This window comes from Planococcus citri, chromosome 2, assembly GCF_950023065.1.
Source record: "Planococcus citri chromosome 2, ihPlaCitr1.1, whole genome shotgun sequence".
In the NCBI taxonomy this organism is placed as follows: domain Eukaryota; kingdom Metazoa; phylum Arthropoda; class Insecta; order Hemiptera; family Pseudococcidae; genus Planococcus; species Planococcus citri.
In genome coordinates, this window is record NC_088678.1 from 53564140 (window position 1) to 53582836 (window position 18697).

Here is an 18697-nt window from a genome sequence, read left to right on the forward strand (position 1 = left end):
CTTCTTAGGGAAACATTATTCATCAATTACTGCATATCGTATATTATGTAGAACATATACATACGATTACCAATAATCATTTTACTTGTAAAGTACACAATATTAATCTAAAGCCCATTCATGATAAAACTCACAGGAAAAATTTTGTCACCGAATTTCTCAGAAAAGCATGTAGGTACGTAGAAAAAGATAAATATAACAACATTTCAAAGTTTTCGATTCAAAATGAATTTTTAAGATTTACACGAAACGGTTTTGATTAAAAGTACCTAAACCTACAGAACGTATAAAAAATTAATTTCCATCGAGCTCCGGTGGCTTTTGCGAAAGGCAAAAACGTGCACAGAGGAAGCAGGTCTGCCAGGGTGAAGAAGGGGTGAACCAGGGAAATACCTGAACATCACACGCTAATCTAATTTCATTTACCTATATATACGGCGAAACAATTCGCGTACGCGTGCTTCGTTTCGTGAAATAAAATACACAAATATGTCATATGCTAGGGGAATACGAAGCTAATATAAAAATGGGCCGTGTATAAGATATCTAAACCCATTAGTCATTTTTATTGCTTCCTTATATTCCGCATGGTACAACGCTATACGTGAAAAAAAATTCATACCGAAAAAACATTTTAGCTGATTCATTTCTTGTAGCAGGGTAAAAATTTATACTCGTTCAATTTCGAATTTAGGTACAAAACTACATCGAAAGTATATCGTTGTTGAAAGTACATTTTACAGCTTCACTTTTAAAGAAAAGAAAAGTCACAATCACATCTCACTCGGTGATACAAAATGCACACACACGAATACCCAATTCTATAAAAAAAATCTATTTCAATAGACGACTTCACCTTTTTATTTTTTTTCTATTGATTAAATAAAAGCTAAAGTGTCGGACAGAAGAAAAAAAAACTTTTACTGATAAAATATCTATTTTTAGAAAATTCTTTATCCGAACAAAAGTCCGAGTTAAAAGTTGCATTTTTCGTTACCGTCGACTTCGCAGCAAACCTTGTGACAAAAATAAAACATTTAGCAAAAGGGTGTCTGAATCGTTCTTTCCCTTACTCTTGGGTTCTCGCATCATCGACGAATAACCCCCATATACCGGCGCCAAGAATCTGCGAAAAACATCATCGCTGTACTAAAACATTATCTTTCTTTTTCTTCTTCTATACAGCCTCCTCCCCTTATTACTCCAACTATTTTGGTTTCTTTAGTATAGTAGCAGTTTTTCGTTACATTATAGTCTTCTCTTTGGGGCGAGTTTTATATTCGTACAAAAATACGACTAAAAGCCCCCTTGTTACACGCGAAACTTTTTTCTTCTTTTACCCTCCCTGGGTTCTTTATAATCCGTAACCAAGACTAGGGCTAGGAGAATAGCGGACCATTTTCTCGATTGTTTTTCTATATCGTATTCGTACGCATCGTGAACTTGTTGCTGATAAGCAACAATCTTTTTATCGAAATTGGTATTCGTTGTATTTTTGGAGAACGCTCGTGTACGAGTTTCATTTTTTTTCCTCGAAAAAATACAAAAATATCCGTCTTGTCACAAACAGCGCAGTGCTGAGCTGATTAATGCGACCGACTGATCCATTGAACATCCTACACCAGAATATCACCGACCTTCTGTGAGGATTTTTCCTGCTTTTTTTATCGCCACGTCTAAGTGAAACCTCTGTCAATTTCTCGACCAGCAACAGATAGCAAAAAAAAATTATTATAAAAATAAAATAACAAAAAAAAATTCTCAAAAACATGAAGAAAAGATCACGAAAAAATGACTGAAAAAAGAGGGGGCAAATTTTTGAAAACTCTTTAATAAAAGCACCACACAGCAGAGTTTTCGAATTTTTGATACTACAATAATCAATTTGTTTAAAATATTTTTATTTTCTCCTTATTTTTCCAACTAGAAATATTTTTTTCTCATTTTGTCATTTTTTAAGAATTTGAAGATTTATATCTGTACTAACAATAGATCCGAATCAATGGTTATTATGACGAAATTCTTTCATTGTAATCCGAACTATGGCTCAATTCCGATGAAATAACAAAATACGAGTAATCATTCGAGCACCTCGAGCAACGAAGCGTCTTATAATTACCTATAATACAAATCGACTCGACTCACTAGTCAGCTGAATCTATGGTACAGAGTATCAAAAAAACGTTACGTTTGATTCGTCTTCAATTCTCCATCACACAGAACAGTGCACATACTCACGAAGCCAAATCAATGGCAACCTCATTCAACTTACTTTTTCTTCCAATTACTTCGCCGACAAAAAAATAAAATAATACACGCATTACAAAAAGACGCACATCTTGACGTTGATGTTGCAGCTCTCCGGTACATCGTCACGTTCCTTGTATTGCTAAAAATCTTTTTTATACGTCGACAAAACACGACATTAACGATCAACTTGGTACGATATAACGGACCATATGATTTTTTCGTGTGACTTTAGTCGACCAACTTGGATCACTCGTGTAGGTACTTTTGTATACAAATGGCGTTTTCGTGCATTTCTCGAAAGATTAAAAATGCTTGCCTGTGTTTTAGCACGAAATCAGAGGATAGGTTAATAATACTGATCATTTACGTTTTTTCACCTCTATTGCGTAATAATGAAAAAAAAGAAGAAGGGGCAGAGCGAGATGAGTTGTGAGACATTTGCATTTTGAAGTGTAAAACGTAGAGATTTGAAGAAATCTGGAGACCGCCTCCCCCTTTAAATGGAGGCCCCAATTTGGCTCAAGAGTGATCACAATCGATTCTTAAGCTTGACTTCAGCAATCAAACTGACTTTCAAATTTTCATCTCAGTATTTACTTTTTTCTGCAGAATTATTATTCCCTCAAAAATTTGTCAAAAATCGAAAAATCAGCTTCAGCTGCTCAAAATTCAGTATTTTGACGTTTTAGCTGACATACTGCTTCAGAGTGTCAAATTTCAAATCGATTGCAGAGTTGAAAATTTGAAAATGAGCTCTCATTTTCTATCAGCTCATTTTCTATCCAGACCAAAAAAAAAGTCATCAAAATGTTAGATTTCTTCAAAATTAAGCTACCAACTACGATTAGGAATTTGAGCAGGAGCGTACATGAAATTATCAAATTCATTTCATGGTTTTAAAACACCACTTGTAAATATAATGATATTAAGTACCACTAGATGATACTTGCATAAGCTGAATACTCAAAGAATATATCACTTACCCCGGCTGGAGGCTATACCAATTATATCACACAATAAGTAAAACGAGCACGTGTGAATACTTTGTATTAAACACATAAAAGAATAAACACAAATAAATACCTTTTAAGAAGGTTCAAATGTATCAACAGGATACTTTCACTTAAACTAATTAAATAATAAAACACTTAATAATTATATAATACGTTTTCCTGCCTCGAAAGGCTATAATACATCAACCCGATTATAATGCGTCGACACGACCGATCACTCCGTACCTCTACACTATAACAATCGGCCGCAGCGCCGCTCCGTGGGCTTGTAGGCCTGTGTCGCGACGCGTGATCAGTGTTACCACTATTTAACCCTATATAACCCTTACAGGTCCGGCATATCTCCCCTCTATCATATGCCCCTTCGTGGCTTTACTCAACGAGTAGAACCAGTCGTGGAAAGCACGGATAAAGAGAGAGAAAGATATGTCGAAGCTGTAAGGCTGGTCCCTGTGGGAGCAGTCTCTGCCCCTCGTGGTGTTCCACTGTGGGAAATTCGAGGCAGAGTAAATCCAAATTTAGCCCACTGTGCCAGTAGCAATACCCCCGAAGCTTCCCTTCGTGACCCTGCACCACCCGCTGTCGCATCCGAAGATACGAACAACGAATAAGGACAGAATACACGAAGTTGAAAACATCGGGAAAGTATGTACTATCTAGCGACAGAATTCAAAAATAAAGACTTTTTCCTTAAACTGACTAATTTTTTCAAACTCCCAAATCGAAAAGGATAGACGAGACAAGAATCGAACAAGCGAACCGAAAGTCTGGTTACTGTGAACCAACGTAGGAGGTACGTGTCGTCTGCCTGTGGCAGTATGTCGCGTCGTACTTCGAGTATGAAAAATTACAAAAAACTTAGAACTTCTAAACATAAAACATTTTACAAAATACATAGAAATAGGACTGTTCGATGCGTCAAAAATACACAACTTATGAAAATAAAAAACAACTGTCCAAAATTACGCATCGTGAAAACAAATTTGTCAAATTCTTACAAAATAAAACTAACTCTAATCAGTCCTTTCGAAAACAAAATTATAGATAAACAAAAATTAATCAGTCTGTGACCGAATAAAATTACATGTAATCAAATTATAACAATCAGCACAATAATATATCAATCGAAAAATGCAACGTAGCGGATTAATAATCGAATTATCGAACCAAAATACAGATGATTATCGTCGGATGTTAAAGTTGACTTCTTCGAATACAGATAACGACGTTGAAATAAAACGTTGGCGGAATGTTACCTCGCCTTGGTTGCGATGATGCCAAGTCAGTGGCGACTACGATGATACTTCGACGATTGCTGTTGAGAAAGTTGATTAATAAGGTACCCTGTGGGTAATTTTTACAAAATGTCAATTTGACATCGCTGCGCGATTAGGTTAAAAAGTAATTTCGACTCATTTTTTGCAATTTTACGTTAGTCCACTCGATTTTGAAAAATTAAACAAAGTTCAAAACTACGAAAAATAAGTGAGACTTCGAGTGGAAAATTTTTAATGAAAATCCTGGTGAAATTGGTCCCTAGGTTCAAACCTTTTTTGAATTTATCAGTACCTACTTTTATTCGGATAGGTACCTACAATTTAGAAGTTGAAATTATTATTTCAAAAATGGCCAAAATTTCTATCTTTTCTGAGTCGTACGTAGTTGTTAATTTTCACCAGATTTTATGTATTAGACTGTGTCTAAGTCGTGTTTACGATTGTATCGTATTAACTCTCTGGCATGTCAGCATCTTCGTGAGTGATCGTAGCGTTTGCGCTATCTTTGTTGCTATTCGCTTCGCCTTGTTGGCGTTGAGGTTTCGGCGTACTAGTAAGGAAGTTTGCTGCATTTTGCGACTTATTCGGTGATGATCCTGTGGATCCTTGCGTCGTGTTTATCGGCGCCTGTGGCGTACTAGGGTTTGACGTTGAAGGGTATTCTGAAAATGGAACCGTTCCTGGTAGAACAGTCGTTTCCACTCCTTCTTCCATTTTTTCAGGTGTATTTGGGCTGTGTCCAGTGTACTCAGTTTTTCCATCTCGCAAAATGGTGAAAGCTGGTTTATCGACCGTTGGGGGTAGCCCTTGGTGTTTTGCAACTTGATTGTTTCCAAATGGTTGCATTTGTTTCGTTTCAGGAGCATGTTGCTGAATAGTTTGATTCAACTCGTCGCAAGCTTGGTTGAATCTTGTAGTCGAAATGTTCATCATTTGTTGTCCTCCGGGTACTTCAACCATCTTTTGTACCGTTTCCGGTGTGGTTTCGATACCTTCCATTGCAACATGTTGTTGCGCTTGTTGCGCATGTTGAGCGTTGAATTGCTCCAAGTTGGCTTGACTAAGTCCAGCGTTTACGAGTATACTGTCGCCAGCTCCAGCTTGTTGCTGACCAATCGGTATGTAATCTGTTCCTGGACTTTCGAATTGTAATTCGGCTTGTTTCTCCGGAAATTCATCGTCCTGTTGGACGAAGTGTTGAGATGATTGTGAATATTCTGAAGAATTATCATCGTAGTATTGGTAAGTGTCTTCTTCCCCTTCTTTCTCTTCGCGTTCTCGCTCTTTCGGATCTTTCGGCGGCATGATAAGATCGTCTCTGATTGCGAATACGTAATCGTGATAAACCTCTGGTTCAAACCAGGGTCCAAAATCGTCCATGTTTGGTCGCATGTTGCCGAAAAAGTTTTCAGGTCCCATTATTTCAATGATACCGTTGTAGGTTCTCGACCATGAGTCTGTAAAAACTTTCGTGTAAGCTGCTACCAGCTGGTCATTTTGGTCGGGGAAATATACGAGTGGCATAATGTAGATTTCTCTAACCTTATACTTTCGCATTAGTCTTAATAGTTCCGCATAATGTTCGCGGAAAGTCGACGGTGACATGCCATTAAACATGTCCCAATTTCCAATCGAGTACATGACTCGAGGTGGTAAGTTTTTCAACTTCGTTAAGCAGTCGATCAGTTCGACAATACTCAGATCACGTCGGTAAAGTCCTGGGTGTAATGCTTGTAGCATATTTTGTCGAAGTCGGAGCATGTATTGGACCATTCCCCAAATATATCCATCTCCCATCATTAAGACGTCTTGGGCTGCAATTGCAGTGTATACGCCGTTTGCGGCTTGGTTGTGGAACGTCGCGAGGAGTGTGTATCGACACGGGTAAAATTGCAGTGGAAAGAATGGATATAACGTCGTTGCTTTTATCGCATATCGTCTAAAAAATCGATCGTGTTCTCGTTTCGTCTGTGCGAAAGGTCCTTTCTGTTCACGTTCTTGTTTGCTTCGGCTTTTTGTTTGTTGTGTACGGTAGATGCTACGTGTTTGAGGTGGTGGCGCATGTAGCGCAGGTGGTATTAGTCTGCCTTGGTCGTCGTATTGTGGCACCTGGTTCATAACCGAGATGTGAGGTGGCACTTGGTCAGGTCTAGCTGCTGCCAGATTTACGTTAGCATTGACTGCCGGTTGCTGCTGCGCTGCTGCGGCGCGTTGTTGATTCGCTTTTGACATACGAATGTTACCTGGAGCTGCTCCTCTAGGCTGTGGTGGCGGCGGCATTTGATGTTGTAACATCTGTTGGTGTGAGTTATACGTCGGAGTTGGAGCTCGGCCTCGTACCGCTGGGTTTGGTGCAAAGCTCTTCTGAATATTGCCTGTTGGCAAATTTTGACCTTGTGTACTTTTTAGTTGCGGCCTGTATTCGTGTAATGGACGTTGAATATTTTCAAAATCGGGTATAAGTGCAGCTGCGGCTGCGTAGGATGCTGGTGATGACGTTGACGTACCAGGTTGGCTGTTGTTGTCAGATTGCACTGATAATATGTTAGCAGCTGTGCTGAGTGTCTTCGATTCATCTTCAGTACTTCTCGCTGGTGTAGTTGATCTTGATCGTGATCGATTTTCATTAGCTTTAGATAAGGCTAGTTGATAAAGACTTTTAGTCTTAGCGAGTTGATTTTTCGTGCTCGTAAGTTCTGACTGTAGCCTCGCTACTAAAGCTTGGGTTTGAGCAATTTGTTGCTCACTGGTGGTGTGGCTATCCTGCCAGAATTGAGCTTCAATTTCCACCGTCGCGTTTGCCAAGGCACGTAAGTCTATCGCTTGTAGCGTTGTCTGCATTAAGTGAAATTGTGAGGCGTAAAGCGTCTTGTTGCATTGAGCGCGTGGGCAGAGGACCATTTGTTGTCCATTGGCATTTGCCTCGTTGCACATATCTCTTACGCATGCTGCGTGGAATACGTGTTTACAGTCGCTTGTTGCGAGCGTGTTGGCGGCATCCTTTAGGTCTGCCGTGATCGCCGGTTTGAAGATTACGAGTTGGCATTTTTCGCACGTTAGTACTGGAAGCGACGACATCTGTGAAGCAAAATAAAACGAAAAAATACGCGATAAATTCGGCACTTGTTCACGGATGTTTCGATTTTACGTAAATAAAGTCATGCATTAAAAAGCAAAATAAGTATGTGTTATTATTTACACTCACCGTCTTCGTCGTTATTTGTACTTTTCGTACTTGAAGTTGGCTCGTCTGGTCCAGGTTTGGCCTCTTTCACGATTTTTCTCGCTACTCTGATCCAATCACCAGGTTTGGTGGCAAGCCCGAATCGTTGTGTATGATATGCACAAAAGTCGCGATTTTGCGTCGCTAGCACTTCGGATTCGTCAACGTTCGGATTCGTCGACACTTTCCACTGTGGGTCTATGTCCGCGAGCCGTTTTTCGATCGGTGGAAATTCGTATACTTTCTCACCTTCCGACATTCGCACTCGCGATTAGAAATTAAGCTTTCGAGCTTAAGAGTATGAAATAAATCGCACTTTACACAAAAGTATGATCGTGACTTGAATCGCACGTCTCACTACCGAGCGCACTTTGGATTCCGAAATCCTTTCGCACAAAGTCGCGAAAAATGTTTGGATTTTTCGATAAATCACAGTAAAAAGCAGTTCGCGAAGTAATTCGCACAATTACACGTCAAAAGAGACACGTTTTATAAAAACTTTCAACTTAAAAGAGCAGAAATTAGCAAAAGTACACGAGCAAGCACATACCCGAACGGAGAACAAAACAATAATGTTCGCAAAGTACGGCGTGTCGCTCGATGCAGCCGGTTGTATCGGCTTATCTGAGTCCCCCACCTACCTACTTCATCTACGTTCGTAGCGTTCGGTTGGCGAAAATGGCGCCGGTCGGGCGGCTGGTTGCGAACCGATCGTGTAAGTAATGTGTTTGTAGTGGTAACTACGATAAGTTCTAGGAATTTCTGCTGTCCAATTGCAAACGTGTCAAGCTATGCTCGATTTCGATTAATTTTACGTCATATTTCAGTTGCTAATTAATTTTTCAAAATTCTGTTTCGATAGAAATGTTCCTAATGAGTCTGTGCATCTTTTAGTATAAGAATATTTTTCCTTTGTTATGTAATTTTAATAAAAACTTGTTGTTTTATGTGAAAAAATCTAGTCATGTAATCGGCTGATATAATTAGCTCGATCGAATCGGTTTGTGTTGGCTATGTTGCCAAACGTCGCGTTCATCGTGTTCGATGAATTCTCCGAAATAAACTCGTCTACTTCTGTTTATTCGTTGGTTTTGGAAAAATTCTGACTTCGAATCAAAAAGTGATGCCTGTCGCAATATTGAAAATTCAATTTTGGTTCGAAATGTGTTTCAAAATTTTGGAAAAGTCATTGTTTTAGGTCTTCGCTACGCGAAAATAGTTTTGAGTATTTGAATTTAATTATTCAGTCATGTAGGCATTACTTACCTATTTTGTACCTAATACTTACGTATCGAACTTGTAGTCTTGATGAGAATTTCTCAAATTCGGTTTTCTTCTAGTTATGATAAATTTATTTACCTGTTTTTTACCTTGTCACTTATTTCTAAGTTTTATTATCAAATAAATGGTCGAGTCATTTTTTGTCAAAGGAAATTTTTATTCGAAATAAATTTTACAAACTTAATTCTAGTCCAATAAATTCTAGTCCAAATTTTAGTCGTAAGTTGAGCTTTTTAGCTGAAACATTTTCGAAAGTAGCGACTGTGTCGTAATGTGTTGAGTCTGTGACTCTTACGTTAAGATTTTGTCTTCGGAACTTTTATTTTACGAGCTTAGAATCCTTCGAAGCCGAATGCCTGGAAGATTTCATGTACCGTTGTCACTGGAATTCGATGATTACGTCTTTCTTGACCGTTGATTTTGACCACAATGGCCACTGTATCGTTATTACGGTTGCTCCGTTGTACTGAGATAGAGTATCCTCCATTACGCGAAATCTCTGGTTCGTGGAAAATATGCAGATTTCTGGTCCATCGGATGAAAACTGGAATAGGTATCATTTCTCTGGCATAAGCCATTCCGCAAGAAAAGGTAATCATTATCGTGGCTTCTTGACGTCGACGTCGTATACGTAGCGTAAACGGCTGTTCTCTGTTCGCCATCGTATTGTACGTTGTACGTAATTATTTGTCGAATAACACTTCGAATAAATCAGCTTTTCACCGAGGTCACTTTTTTACACGTTCGATACTTTCGCGGTCGCACTTGTCTATTTGCACTCTGTCAAAATTTTACGTCTTTGAGCTTATCACGAAAAATCACCTCGTCATTCGCGTATGAAAGTCGCATGAAATAGTTAGGTATCAAAATTCTGATACTTTGTATCGCACGTAGGTTAATCCTTTCGAAAATTAAGTCGACTTCGATTTTTCACGAAAAAACGTTCGAAATACTTTCGTTTGTCTAAATTTCACTTGAAGTTATTTTTCCCTTTTTCCCTCGAAAGGAATTTACCTAATTTTGAGGGAAAAATTAACTTCGCGAATTTTAATCTGAATTGAAAAATTCCAACGGCGTTGGATGTGTGCTATATTCAGGAGTAAATGAAAATTGTCTAGAAAATTTTTTATGCATATTTTGTTAAGTAGGTATGATACCTATTTAGTCGAAATTTCGCGATTTTTCCGAAACTATTTACGTATCGTCACTTTCTCGTAGGTCATTAAGCTTTTTCTTAGCTTTTTCCAGTGTAATTCGTTTTTCTCGTCTATCCGCCATGTCTTGGCGTAATTTTTCGTAATTTTCTTTTTTCTTTAGTTTTTCAAGTTGTACTTGATCTCTTAGGTATTTTTTTACTGAAGCGTCGCCTATGATCTTGCTTATGCATATGTTTAATTTTGGTCTCATCTTTTTTGATAAGTTTGAGTAATTCTCAATGAATTTTTGTTTGATTTTGTGTTTTTCAGCTTCATTAGCCCAAATACTATCAACTAACAATACTGGCAACTCCATTTAAAATACATTGAGCGTTTTTGTCGCAGCAAAAGCGCGATCTGAACGGCCTGGAAAAAAACTAACTCCTATCAAAAATTCTCTGATTGGTTGGTTCATAACTGGTTTGAATCTCGCGCGTCCGTGAGATTCAAATCAGCAAATCAGTTGCTTGTGTAAAATTTAGTTACTTGCCAGGCCGCTAGGAGGATAAAACATCATTTTTTGATGGAGTTGCCAGTATTGTTAGTTGATAGTATTTGATTAGCCTTATCGTAGACCTCTGTTGGTTCATAGTCGAGATCTTTTTTGATCATGTTTTCAATTTCCTGCTGCGTAGGACGTTTTAAAATTGAAATTTTCTTTATCTCCGCATTCTTGCTGAATTTTTTGTTTTTGTCTATTGCTGAGTTTTCGTCAGAGCTACTGTCTGAAGATGCGTCGTATACTTTTTCTTGTTCAGTTTTTAACTGATCTACGTCATCTTCGTCTGTGAGCGATATTATGATCGATTGACCATCATCGCTACTCCAGTCGATTTCGGACTCGTCTGAGGATATTTCAGTTTCATCCTTGATCAGGTCACAAGGATCCGGTGCAAAATAGTTGATGTATTCTCCATCGGTGTAATCAACTACGTCGATTGCGTTTACGTCAATGACGTTTGGTGTTTTCTTAAGTTTTTTAGGCTTTGTAGGGCCCATTCTCTGCCTGTAGGCAGCCATACGTTCAGATCGACGTAATCTGATTCCACTTGTGGAAGGTTGGGGGTTTTGTGCCCCAGCTGTTTGAATAGTTGTAGGTAATTTTATTTCCTTTTTGGTAGGGTTTTTTACCGCTTTGTTTTTTAACTCGTTGTCAGTCTTGGATGGCTGATTCGTGAAATTTGCTGCAAGTTTTGCTCGCTTTTTCTTTTTAATTTCAGCTTTTTTAGCTTCATTGTCCGATTTTTCTTGTTTACGCTTTTTGTATAGCTTTTTACGTTTTCTACGGGCTATTTGTGCCCCAGTAGATTCGTCTGCGTATTCATCGTCTTGAGAATTTTCGTCTTTCTCATTTTTGTCCTTTTGGGGTTGCAGCTGCGCTTCTAATTTCTTTTTATTACGTAATTGAAGTCTTTGCTCTCTAGCTACGTCAATAAGTTTCTTTATGACCATTTTTGATCCTTCGTGGAAAATTTTCTTTTCAGCGTCGGTTGCCAAGGGTATGCCTTGAATTCTTTCAAGCATGTCTTCTTCCGAATCGGTTGTTGATGATTTTTGATCATCGTGTTTGTGTTTGTTCAGGAAGTCTTTGATTTTGTCTATCATTTTTCGTTGATCAATGTATGAATGTAATTTGTCATCCTTTTCCATTCTGTCAATTTCCTTTTGAGTGAGGAATAATGTGAGTTGCCTAATGTTGGCTACGCGATTGATATTTGAGTCGTCTGTGGGCTCCAGTAAGTAGGAATTTATTCCTGTGCGTTTTATTACTAAGTAGGGACCCACTTTTTTAGGGTAAAATTTTTCTCCCGTACATTTATCCTTACTGGATTGTTTATGGTTCGTGAGTAAAACCATGTCTCCTTGTTTTAGGATGGTAGGATCAGGATGCTCCTTATTGTATTTGTATTCTTCTTCAATACGTTGTAATCTACGCTTTTCGCGTATGTAATTCTCAATAATTTGAGAGGGTGTCATCGAGTCAACTTTGGCTTTCATGTGTTCAGTCGTGTAGACTGCTTTTTTAGCTAATTGATCTGCGATCACATTTGTATACTCGATTTTACGAGCATAGACGTGTATAAATTGTACACTTGTGAATTTTTTCACTAATTCCAAAATTTGTTCAAATAAAATTTTGTGGTGTACTGGCTTTTTGCGAGAATTGAGCCAGTTGTTTATTTGCCATCTTTTGACGGTATAGTTTAATGCTTTGATTGCATAATTTGAGTCAGAAAAGCATTTAACTTTTTTAAATTTGTTTTTCAACATCGTCTCAAGTGCTACTATAATTGCCTTTAATTCGGCGTAGTTGTTGGATAGGCTGAATTCGCCATCAAGTTCTAATTTCTGCGAAATATTTTTCGTACAGTCAGGTGAGAAACAAATTCCAATTCCTGCCACTGCGTCTTCGTCTCCATTTTTGGAGCAGGCTCCGTCGGCTGTTACTCTCGCGTAGCCATCAGGATCTGAAAATACATCCTCTTCAGGAATCAGAGTATTTTTGTGATTTTCCTCGATTGTCATCGACGGTAGTTTGATTTTTGCTAATTTTTGTAGTAACTTTATCAGTTTATGTTTAAAATCGTACTTGGCCCCTTTGTGTGGCATTTTGTCAGTAATACAATCTTGGATACCCCAGGCCTCATTGGGTTTAAATCCAAATGGACCTGGTGTATTATTGATTTCGTCTTCAATTTCTTGAACATAAGTGTGCCACCATATATGTGTTGTAAAAGGATCATGTAATTTGTTTATTTTAGTCCGGAGTTTATCTCCAATAATCCGCATCGTTCGTTCAACTGACGACGACTGTGGATTGTAGGCATTCGTGTGTGCCACTTTTATGTTCATGTCTTCAAGCAGGTTGTACCATTCGTCATTAATAAACTGTTTCCCATTGTCTGAGATTACTTTCTTAGGCTTAATGCCCTTTTTGTTAATCCATTCTAAGATTATTCTCATTTCTCGGCAAACGTTTTCTTTTTTGATCTCTGGCATTGACCTTAGCCAATTTCTTCCAGTGAATATGTCTTTGACAACTAGTAGGTATCTAGGTGCCCCTTGTATAGCTGGAACTGGTCCATAAATGTCTACGGAGAGTACCTCTCCAATTGAGTATGCCTCTATTTTGCCAAATTCTAGCACTTTAGGTTGAGCGTAATTTTTGTTGAGTTTGCATATTATACATGCATTAGTGATTTCTCGAATATAATCGAGTGAATTTGGGTGGTAATAAATACGACGAAATGCTGCGTCTAATTTATTTGCACTAGTGTGGCCATAGGCAGTATGTAGAAAATCGACTGTGTCGTAAAACAGTTCTGTCGGCAAGTAGGGTACATAGGTATCGTCATCTTGTCTTTTCATAAGAATTTCTTTTTTCTTAACAGTGTCTTGAATCTCTTCATCTGTGTCGGATTCATTACGTTCTCCAATGTGTGTGTTACATTGATTTACAATTTTGTATCGGTTTAATAACCGTTTCTTTTTGTCTAATTCTTTCTTATTTTTTACAGGTATGAATTCTTTCATTATTTTCATCATTGCGATGCAATTTTCGTCAGTTTGTTGATATTTAGAGATGTTTGACATTTTGTCAAAGAGTCTAGGGACATTTTCGTCCAAAAATTTTAAGTCAAAAGTAGAAATCATCGTTTCGAAGTTTTTAATTTCAAGTTCAGGTGCTCTCATCATATAGAGCATCCTATTTGATTTAGTCATTGAAAATTGTAAGTCAAAGCAGTTCAGCATTGTAATCCAATATGCTGCTTTGCGATGCGTTTGCATCATGTCTCTATATTTGTTTATTGTGGCTAATAGGTTTTTCTTTACGTGAATTACACGTCCGAATACCCACATTTGTAGGCGTTTAAGTACTTGGACTAACGCCATCATATCCTTGTCAAAAGGTGTAAAATTCTTTTGGTGAGCTTCGAATGCGATCGATACAAATAAGCATATGTGCTTTTGTTCGTCATCTTTATCTTTATTTGTGATGTAAAATAGAACTGCGTTCATAGCATCTTCACTTACGTACGTATCAAGGTATAACTCGACGTCAGGAGGTGGTGGCTTAAGTGTAAAATCTGCACAGAATTCTGTCTTTAGCTTTTCAAAGGCTTCTTCCTGGGCTGGGCCCCAAAGTATTTTGCCATCTTTAGCACTTTTACCTACAGTCAAGTTATAAATTGGTCGCAATAATTGCATGTAATTTGGAATAAAATTCCTATATAGACCTGTTAGTCCAATTAGTTGTAGTAATTGTTTTACTGTCGTGATATTAAATTTACCTTTTTTATTTGTGTGTTTGTCCACGAATTCCATAAATTTAGTGACTTTATCCTTTTGTTTAGAAATTTCGTCTTTGGATATTACAAATCCCAAGTGCTCCGCGTATTCGCGAAAGAATTGTGTTTTTGTAGGATTTAATTTCAATCCATTTTCACGAATGCGTTCGAATACGTGGAGTAGTCTTTTTAGTGTTTCTTGGAATGTAGCTCCAGATACCTTCACGTCGTCGACGAATTTTGTGATTCCTTTCTGGTCAGGAATAACTTGGTTCATCATGTGGACGAATTCTCCACTTGAGATTTTCAAACCGTAAGGGAGTCTACAGAACTCATATACTTGTCCACATACTTGGAACGCTGTAAATTTTCGTGATGCTTCATGTAGAACAAGTTGCCAAAATCCTGACGTAAAGTCAAGAGTACAAAAATATTTGTCACTTGTATTCTCGTAAATTATCCATTCTATCGGACTTGGTTCAGTGAGTACTTTCTGTAAAACTGCGTTTAATTCGTCAGCGTCTAAGCATAAACGTATGTCTCCAGATTTTTTAATTACTGGAGCTGTGGTGTTTATGTAGTTTGACCTTGAAGGTCTAATTATGCCTAATTTCAGCATTTTTGATATTGCTCGTCGTAAAGATTCAATTATCTTTTGTGAGGGTCGGAATTTTTCTCCTCTCCATTTTTTCAAGTCAGGTTCTTTAATGTCATTTATAAATTTGAATCGGACTTGTTCGCCCTTGTATTTACCAGCATTAAAGCTGAAAATGTCACAATATTCTTCTAGTTCTTTCCAAGCATTATTCGCTTCTTCAAGAGTAATCCATCCCTTAACTACGAGATTGTTTAAGTCTATTTTCATATTTTTCTTGTAAAGCTCTCTGGCTTTTTCCTGTTCGTGAGCCCAATCTTCATCTAGGTACTGTGTGTGATTTTTTATCATTCGTACTGTACTATGTACATTTTGTGGACATACCATCATGGCTTTCAATGGTAAATTACCATAACCAAATCTAGGTGTTAATTCAAAACGTTCATCTTCTGTGAGAAATGGTATTGTGAAAGGATTGCCATTTTTTGGGTTGCAAATTGCTCGTTCTTGACCTTTTTCACAGTCAATTTTTATACCTAAGTATCTTAGTGATAGTCTGCCAATTATGACACTGTATCCTTCTGTGTCTAGTATAAAGAAGGGCATTGTTAGCATATGGTTGCCTATGCGTAAGCATACTTCTACAATATGTGTCATTGCTCGTATAATTTTATTATCAGCTAATTTTAGGTTTACTGGGTGTTCCAGTTTTATGTATTTGATCCATTGAGGATGCTCTCTAGTTAGATAATCTACTACCGATTTTGTCATTGCATTAGGCAATGCCCCCGTGTCCAACTGAGCTGGTATAGGTACATTGTCTATAAATATTGGGATTGCACAATAGTAATCTTCTGTATCTATTGTTGGTCGTTGAATATTTGTTTCGTGTCGAGCTTCGCTCTCATTTGTTTTCATAAATTCTAAAATGTCTAAAGCTTTTTGCTCTAATGTTACTTCAATCTTTTTGATTTGATTTGGATGTTCTCCATCATTGTCTGGATCGTATCTGGATATTTTGATCCATGGGTCATCTTTTAGATTGTCTACAAATGTTAATTGTACGTCATTTAAATCCATTATGTCGGGCATCATTAATATTGCCTCATTTAAACGATTGTTAGGTTCCATTTGTAATGCTTTGTCTTCGTAAATTTCTCGATTGCCGAGATTGTCAATTTTGATCTTTTTTAGTCCAAGTATTGACTCGTATTCGTAATATTCGTATTGTACGGTTTTGTCAGGTGGTATCGTACCATTCATGTTCAAAGATTTTATCTCAAATGTTTTTATTTCGTTTTCGATATCAGTTTTATCGTCATTTTCGATCTGTTTTTGTTCTTCTAAGATATGTTTCTTTGATCTCGGCTTTGTCGCCGTTTCTGTATTATAAGGTTTAGATAGCTGTGCACTTTTGGCAGGTGGGTCGTAAGTAATTCTTACAAATTCGGCTTTTCCGTTTTCTTGTGATCGAAATTCTCTTCGCATGTAATCTCCAGTAGCTGGATCTATGTCTACTTTTTGAGCTAAAACAGCTACCAAGGTTTTCATCATGTTGCGATTGAGTTGTATTTTGTCCTGAGCTTTCTGTGTACAGCATTCGCTGAATTTATTTTCTCGATAGTAATTCATTGGTTCTTTTAATCGATTCTCAGTTTTAGGCATTTCTTCACCTGAATCGTCTAAGTTTAGCAATAGTTTGCATAGTAAGTCCATGACAATTGGATACATTGCCATGTCAGGATAGTACCTGTCGTATTCTTGACAATAGTGAAAAGTCGCTTCAATCGGCATGACTTCTCCATTAGGTGATTCCTCGGGTTGAATGAACCATCCTTTTTTGTCACTTTCGACTGTTTCAGTGCGTAAGAATTCGTACGCTATTTGTTTGTGAAATATCACTCTAGGGTGGTCGTCAGCTACTTCTTGGAACATTTTACGATATTCTTTATATCGATGTAAGGTTATGCCTTGTTTGTCTTTTTTCGGTGGTTTTGCTATAGGCATTAATAGTATTATTTGTTCTGCTTCTTTTTCTAGCAGTAAGTTTACTATTTGACGTAATTTGTCTCTTACCATTTCGGTAGGTGCATTGAAGTGATTAAATTCAATTTGTCCTACGGACAGTACGTATTTAGCCTTTTTTGGGAAATCAGTTTTGGCAATTAGTTTTCGTAATGTTCTAATGTCAATCTGATCTTTTATGTAATCAGGTAGTTGGTTGGCTCTGCGTACCGTTCCTCGTCTTATAAAGTGAATAATTCCATCACCTATCCATGTGTAATCTTCTAAGAATGAATTTCCATGTAGTATGGGAGTTAGTGGTTTGCTAGACGGTTTCTCCAAGTCGTCTAGCTTTACTTGTTTCCCGTAAGCTTGGCAGCTTTTTCTTTCTCAAGGCGTTTTTTCTTTTCCTCCTCCGTCTCTGTTTTTGGTGGATTCGGTGGTATTGTTATTTGAGTAGTTTGCTGCTGAGCAGCTGAGTTTAGCGCATTTATCGGCGCTGTGAGTGTGGCTTGTGGTGTGCTTAATGATTGCTGCTGAGCAGCTTGTTGGTCAATTTGCGCTTGTTGAGCTGTGAGCGCATTTGGATCTACCTGTGGCATGAAAGTCGGCATTTGCATTTGCATTAGCGGGTATGGGTAATACATCGGCGTTTGAAATACCGGTGGATATTGGTATGTCATAGGTGCTTGTGTTTGGGTCATCGATGTATCGAAATAATTCTGTGATGAATTAAAGGATGTGTCTGGGTAGCTATCATCCAAATTGTTATCATAATTTGTGTTATTAAAATCAACGTAATTGCCATAGTTATCGTATCCGTAGTCGGGTGTATACTCTTGACCATAGTCTGGCATTACGCCATCCACTTCCAGTTGTTTCACTGGTAATGTTTGTTGTTGATTTCCTCCTTGTGGAGGTTTGTAGATAGCTACTGTTGTATCCGTGTTGGGTTGTTGTTGCCTACCTTGTATTGGTAGGGGTGGTCTCTGTGTACCTTGTTGAAATCTATTGTGTTGTTGGCGTTGTCCGCCATTTGTTTGGTTATTCTGTTGTCGTTGGAATCTTTGGCCATTTTGATTCCAATTATTCTGATTTTGAGGTCTATTTGACCTTTGGTTCATTTGTTGATTATAGAATTGAGCATATTGCTCTGGTGTAAATCTAGATTGAAACTGTTGTAGCATTTGCTGCTGTTGTATTAATAGAGCATTTTGCGCTGCTTGTAAATTGGTTTGATTTGTATTAGATGTCGTAAATTTCTCTGGTGTGTATTTTAATTCCTTGTGTTTAGGATTATGTTCCTTTTTTGATATTTCCCGTAGGATGTCAATGAACTCGTCGATCGTTAGGTCTTTCTTTTGCACATAGGGTAGGTACATTTTTGGTGTCTTGTCTCTCATCATGTCCACGATGAATTTTTCATCTCTAATGGTCGAATGTTTAAAGTTTTCCAACCATCGTACCATAAATCCAATAATTTCTGGTAACGAGCGGCAGAATTTTGCTTCGTCGCAAAAGTTTTCAGCATCTTGCTGTGCTTTTGCGTTCCAGTAGAAAGTGAGAAAA

The 18697-nt window shown here is 37.8% G+C and overlaps 1 protein-coding gene across 5 annotated transcripts in view; it reads right to left on the reverse strand.

Moving 5' to 3' along the window:
• Positions 1-18697, reverse strand: part of kek5 (kekkon 5) — a 574429-nt gene that overhangs the window by 39689 nt on the left and 516043 nt on the right. The window lies entirely within an intron of this gene.